Source organism: Psammomys obesus, unplaced genomic scaffold (genome assembly GCF_907164565.1).
Source record: "Psammomys obesus unplaced genomic scaffold, mPsaObe1.curated_primary_1811, whole genome shotgun sequence".
NCBI classification, from domain to species: Eukaryota; Metazoa; Chordata; class Mammalia; order Rodentia; family Muridae; genus Psammomys; species Psammomys obesus.
The window spans coordinates 342,369-348,978 of NW_026590435.1; positions in this window are offsets into that span (position 1 = coordinate 342,369).

The following is a 6,610-nucleotide window of genomic DNA, read 5'->3' on the forward strand; positions in this document are numbered from 1 at the left end:
GTAGAGTACCTAGACTGCCCCATGTCGACTGCTCGGATGTAGCCCATAGACATCTCAGTCTGCCTGTGGGTTCTCGAGTAAAAGGAGCAGGGGCTGCCTCCATCATGATCTTGGTTGCTTGCTCTTTGATCACTTACCCCTGGCAATGTGGCCCTCTCAGTCCACAGAGGAAGAGGATCCAAACAGCCCTAATGAGACTTGATAAGTTAAGGTTAGATGGCAGGGGAGGAGAACTCCCCCTTTCAGTGGATTAGGCAATAGGGATAGGGGGAAGAATGAGGGAGAGTGGGACCAGGAGGAGTTGAAGGAAGGGGCTTCAATCAAGATATAAAGTGAATAAATTGTAAAAGATAAAATAATATGCAGATACTGAGACTCATAACCAAACCTTCTGCAGAGTGCAAGGAATGATATGAAAGAAGGGGAGGGGTTAGTATGACCTGTAGAGGACAGGAGCTCCACAAGGACCAAATATATCTGGGCACAGGGGCCTTTTATGAGACTATATCTCCAGCCAAGAACCATGTATGTATATAACCTAGAACCCCTGCTCGAATGTAGCTCAGTATCCAAGTGGGTTGCCTAGTAAGGGGAACAGGGACTATTTCTGACATGAATTCAATGGCTGGCTCAGTGACCCCACCCCCCAGGGAGGAGCAGTCCTGCTAGGCCACACAGGAGGGCTTTGCAGCCAGTTCTGAAGATTCCTGATAAACCAGGGTCAGATGAAAGAGGCAGGGAGGAGATAAGAGAGGCAAAGTGGGATTGGGAGGGAATGAGGGAGTGGAATACAGCAGGGATACAAAGTTAATAAACTGTAACTAATATTAAAAATAAAAATTTGATGATAATAATAATAATAATAAGCATTGTGATGCACATATAGACAAACACATAGGCCAAACACACCTACATAGAAAATAAAAATAAATCTTAAAAAAACAAGGACACAAAGCTGGAAGCAATGGAATGAAAGAAGGAGATGTGAGGAAGGTGGTAGGGAAATTAATATAATCAAAGTACAATGAATGAGATTATCAAAAGGTTAATAAGATATATTTAAAGAAAATGCATACAAAGATGGATGATAGAAGTGCCATGAATGTCAAACATTATTTCTTCAACTAAGTAGATGCAACAGGACAAAAATATTGAAGATCAATTAAAGGAATGGCTTATTTTATAATTGTGTGTTCCAAAGAACTGCAAGTTGATGGTAATACAATGATTTTTAAATATTTACTTTATTTTTATGTTTCTGTTTGTGTAATTTTATGTGAACGTGCATGTGTATATGGTAAAAGGTTGGTATAATAACTCTTGAAAAGAGTGTAGGTTCTCCTGAAGGTATTAAATAAAGTTTTGAGATATTTTATATGAACTCAAAGAAATATCACAGCATTAAGGCAATGGACTTGGGACAATGCAACAAGAAAAAATATCAAATAATAAGATAGAAGTGGAAATTCCAAGATGTCAATAACTCTTGAAAAGACTAAATCTAAAGTTCATAGGCATAGAAAACATTTTAAAAATCATTTTCTTTAGTTAGGAAAAGAGGTGCTGTGTTGCTTAGTCTTTATTGTCACCTTGACATAATGTATAATTAACTTGGAAAAAGTCTTAATCAATCAAATCTAAATCAAATTGGCTTATGGGAATCTCTTTGAAAAGAATTGTCCTGTATATTCATATGATAGGAGGAAGAAGCACACTGTGGGCAACACCATTCTCTATTCAGGGTGGTGGTTGTGCATAACACTACAAATGAGGAGAAAGCTAGCTTGGGGAAATTATGCAAGGTCTACATGATTACTCTCTCTGTATGTGACTGACTGCGAATGTGGGTTTTAACTTCCTTCCAAGCATTCTCTTCAGCAATAAGCTTTATCCCGGAGTTGTTAATAAAATAAAACCTTTTTTCTTTAGGATTTTTTTGTTGTTGTCAGAACAGATACCAATTCAGATACATGAGAAATTTAGGACATTACTTAGAGAAAACCAGATAAGAACCTATCTTTGTAATATTATAATTAAAATAAAGACAATACATAGATGCTGGCAAGAGAGAAACACCAAGAGTAAATGAAGGTATAACAGTTTTCTTTTTGTCAACTGAGACTTCAAAAGGCAGGATAATGTGCAATGCTGAATTTCAAGTTCTAAGAAGGCAGCTACTGCTAACCCAGGCTGCTGTACCCAGTAAAGATGTTTGTTATAAGTAAAGGAGAAACAAAGAAACTGTATATTTTAAAACACACACAATGAATTTGTGTCCACTAAGAAAGTTCTACAAAATATACTTATAGAAGACTTATAGACTGAAGAGGAAAATAAATGTATCCACAAAGACACAAAAACAAAAATTAGCTTCAGCATTTATCTGACACAACCGAGAGTTGTCTGAGAGAGTCTCAGTTGAGAGATTGCCACAGTTAGCTTCTGGATTGCCTAGCAACCTATGATGTCATCATGTGTCACTGGCCAGGTGGCCCCACCTGGAAGGCATGGTTACCTCCCTCTTTAAAGGGACCAGCCTGCCATGTGGTCTCTCTCTTGGCTTCTTCTCTCTTGTCTCTTGTTCTCTCTTAGCCCCTCTTACTCTCTTCCCTCCCAGCCCTCTCCCCTTTTTCTGTCGGGGCTCCCTCCCTCTCTCTTCCCCTCATCATGTCCTGCTCTCCCTTCTCTCTCTCTTCATCTCTAATAAACGTCTTTCATAAAAAATCTGTTGTGCGCCTCATCATTCATTAATTGTCCCCATCAGTCACCACCAGATTTTCCTGCAGTCATGTGTTTGAATGATTGCCTTGATTGATGTTTAATGTCATAGAGACCATACTATAGGCAGGTGAGCAAGAGACGATGAGTGAGTTATCAAAGACAATTGTATAATGGTTTCTGCTTCAGTTCCTTTTCAAGATTCTTCCTTGATGTCTCCCATAAGTAAATTGTGACCTAAAAATGTAAGCCAGATAAACATTTTCTTTCTCCTAAGTTGCTTCTGGTAAGAGTATTTGAACCCGGGTGGTTCAATATACGGAAATCCATCAATGTGATCCACCATATTAACAAACTGAAAGAAAAAAAAAAAAAACACATGATAATCTCCCTAGATGCTGAAAAAGCATTTGACAAAATCCAACATCCATTCATGTTTAAAGTATTGGACAGATCAGGGATTCAAGGCACATATCTAAACATAGTAAGGAGATCAAGGGGTTACAAATTGGAAAGTATGAAGTCAAATTATCAGTATTTGCAGATGATATGATAGTATACGTGAGTGACCCCAAAAACTCCACCAGGGAACTCCTACAGCTGATAAAAAATTACCATCTTACCAAAAGCAATATACAGATTCAATGCAATTCCCATCAAATTACCAACACAATTCTTTACAGACCTGGAAAGAAAAATTCTCAACTTCATATGGAATAACAAGCAACCGAGAATTGCTAAAACAATCCTCTACAATAAAAGATCTTCTGGAGGTATCTCCATCCCTGATCTCAAGCTGTACTATAGAGCAACAGTTTTAAAAGCTGCATGGTACTGGCATAGAAACAGAATGGTGGATCAATGGAACCGAACAGAGGACCAGAAGTAAACCCACACACTTATGGACACCTGATCTTTGACAAAGATGCCAAAGCCAGACAATGGAAAAAAGATAGCATCTTCAATAAATGGTGCTGGTCCAACTGGATGTCTACATGTAGAAAAATGAAAATAGATCCATACTTATCACCCTGCACAAAACTGAAGTCCAAGTGGATCAAAGACCTCAACATAAAACCAGACACATTAAATCGGCTAGAAAAAAAAGTGAGGAATACCCTAGAACTCATTGGTATAGGAGAAAACTCCTGAACAGAACACCAACAGCACAGGCTCAAAGCAAAAAGACACACACTCATATAGACATACAACATAGGACAAACCCACTAAAATCTATGCATCTAAAGAAACCAAGCAAGAGAGAGGACCCTAACTAAAATGTTCAATCCCCACCTGAAAGGCAAAGAGGATGGACATCAGAAGAAGAAGAAAACAGGAAACAACCTAGAAACCTGCTACAGAGGGTCTCTGAAAGCCAGAAGAAGAAAACAGGAAACAAACTAGGAACCTACCACAGAGGGCCTCTGAAAGCCTCTGCCCTGCAGACTATCAAAGCAGATGCTGAGCCTGATGGCCAACTGTTGGGCAGAGTGAATGGAATTTTATGTAAGAGGTGGGAAATAGTAAGAGCTGGAGAGGACAGGAACTCCACAAGGAGAGCAACAGAACAAGAAAATTTGAACACAGGGAACTTCCCAGAGACTCTTACTCCAACCAAGGACTATTCATGGAGATAACCTAGAACCCCTGCACAGATGTAGCCCATGGCAGGTCAGTATCCAAGTGGGTTACCTAGTAATGGGAAGAGGGACTGCCTCTGACATAATCTGATAGGCCTGTTCTTTGATCACCTCCCCCTGAGGGGAGAGCAGCCCTACCAGGCCACAGAAGAGGACAATGCAGCCACTTTTGACGAGAACTGATAAACTAAGATCAGAAAGGAGAGGAGAACCTCCCCTATCAGTGGACTTGGGGAGGGGCATGCATGCAGAAACAGGAGGGAGGGTGGGATCAGGAGGGGAGGAGGGTGGGGCTTATGGGGGGATACAAAATGAATAAACTATAATTAATAAAAAATAAAAAGTTAAATAAAAAAAATAAATAAAGAGTATTTGAACCCAGGAACCAAAAAGTAAATGGGCACAATAATTAAACAAGAAACAAAAGAAAAACCGATCAAGTTTTTCTGATGATTTTTCTCCTTGGAAAAATTACCAAATTGGTGGGGATTAATAGATACCTTTCAGTAGTAACTCTAAATAGCAATGGTGCCAATTTTTTAATCAAAAGACTAGTAGATTGGATCAAAAAGTAGAGTGAATATATTTGTTGCATTTCATAAAAAAAAGACAGGTGTTACCTGACCATGAAATGTGGGGGAAAAGTAACTTCAGGCAAATGGAGCAAAAACATAAGCAAGTGTTGCTGTTCTGAATCTGACAAAATAGACTTGAAATCAAATTTAGAAAGTAATGGTAAATGTCACTTCCTGGTAAGTAAGAGGATAAACCTGGAGAAAACTTTACAGTTCCAAACTGTTGTGCAAAAAAAAAAAAAAAAAAAAAAACTATTGGATATAGAGCCACAGGCTGCCAGATACATCATGATAGTCTTAGTCTCAACAACAGACAGGCCATCCAAATAGAAAATAAACAAAATCAAATGACATCACAGATAAAAAGACAACAGACAAATATAGAACATGGTATCCAAACAGTGAAGGATACACTTTGTCCTCATTCCTTAGAACTTTCTCTAAAAGAGATCATATATTAGGACATGAAGAAAGTCTTATCAAATACGGGGAAATTGAAGTAATTCCTTATATTCTACCTGACAACAATGCAAAGACTACTAATAAAGAATAAGAGAAACTCTAGATTGTAATAAATTAATGGAGAATAAACTACTAACAATTTAATGAAGAAATTCTTTGAAGAAATGTAGAATAGAAAGATTTCTAAAAGTTTAGCTAATGATTCACCTTATGGCCTTGGGAGAAAAAAAAAGCCAAATACCAAAATCAATAGCTAGAAAAAATTAGTAACATCATTATAGAAATTATCAAACTAGAAAGAACAACAAAACCAGTACAGAGTCAAAGAAAAACAGTTGATTCTTTCAAAATATAAAAAATACTGACAAAGCTTTAGATAAATTAAACAAAAGAAAGTATAAATGGCAAAATTGATACTATAATATAGGACAAGGGAGTAATTATGACAGATGAATTTCACAGAATTGTTAGTGTTTACTTTAAAACATATTCTACTAAGCTGAAAAAATCTAAAAGATATGTATGAATTTGTACATAGATAAAAACTATCAAAATTAACGTAAAATAACATTTTAAAAAATTAGACAGATGGAAATGGAGAAACAGCTAAGCAAAAGTATTCAAGGTTCTTCCAGAGGACCTGGATTCATTTTCCAGTATCCATGTGGTAAGTCACAATACACTCTATTAGCCTCTGTATGAGCCAGGCATACAAGATACAAACACACAGACACACATGCAAAAAAACTTCTACACATAAAATAAAATGAAGCTTAAAAATAGGCAGGCCCTGATCCAAGATGGCGGCAACCAGCAAGCACCCTGTCTGAGGGGCACAGGATCTGAAATTCCAAAATTGGTGAGTGGAGGGGCAGCTGAAGCCAGAACATTGACATTGAGGCTTCCTGGGTGAGAGTGGAAAACCTGTGATCTGAGACCTTTTGGGTCCAGGTCACACAGGGATGTCTCTGGGTACTGAGAGCAGCAACTATTTAACCCTTGTACACTTCCCTTTGACTGGCTTTCCTTCTGCCTCCTCAGCAGAGGTGGCACACAGCATTCACTGCTCCAAGCCTGGATTGGTAACTGAGAAAGCAGAAGCAGGCAGCAGGCAGCAGGCAGTGGCAGGCAGTTGTATGGGCCTCCCAGGGCCTCCCAAGCGGGAGTCTGTACCTGCCTCCAAGTTCGGTGACTGCAGCAGGTGGCTGTGTAGGC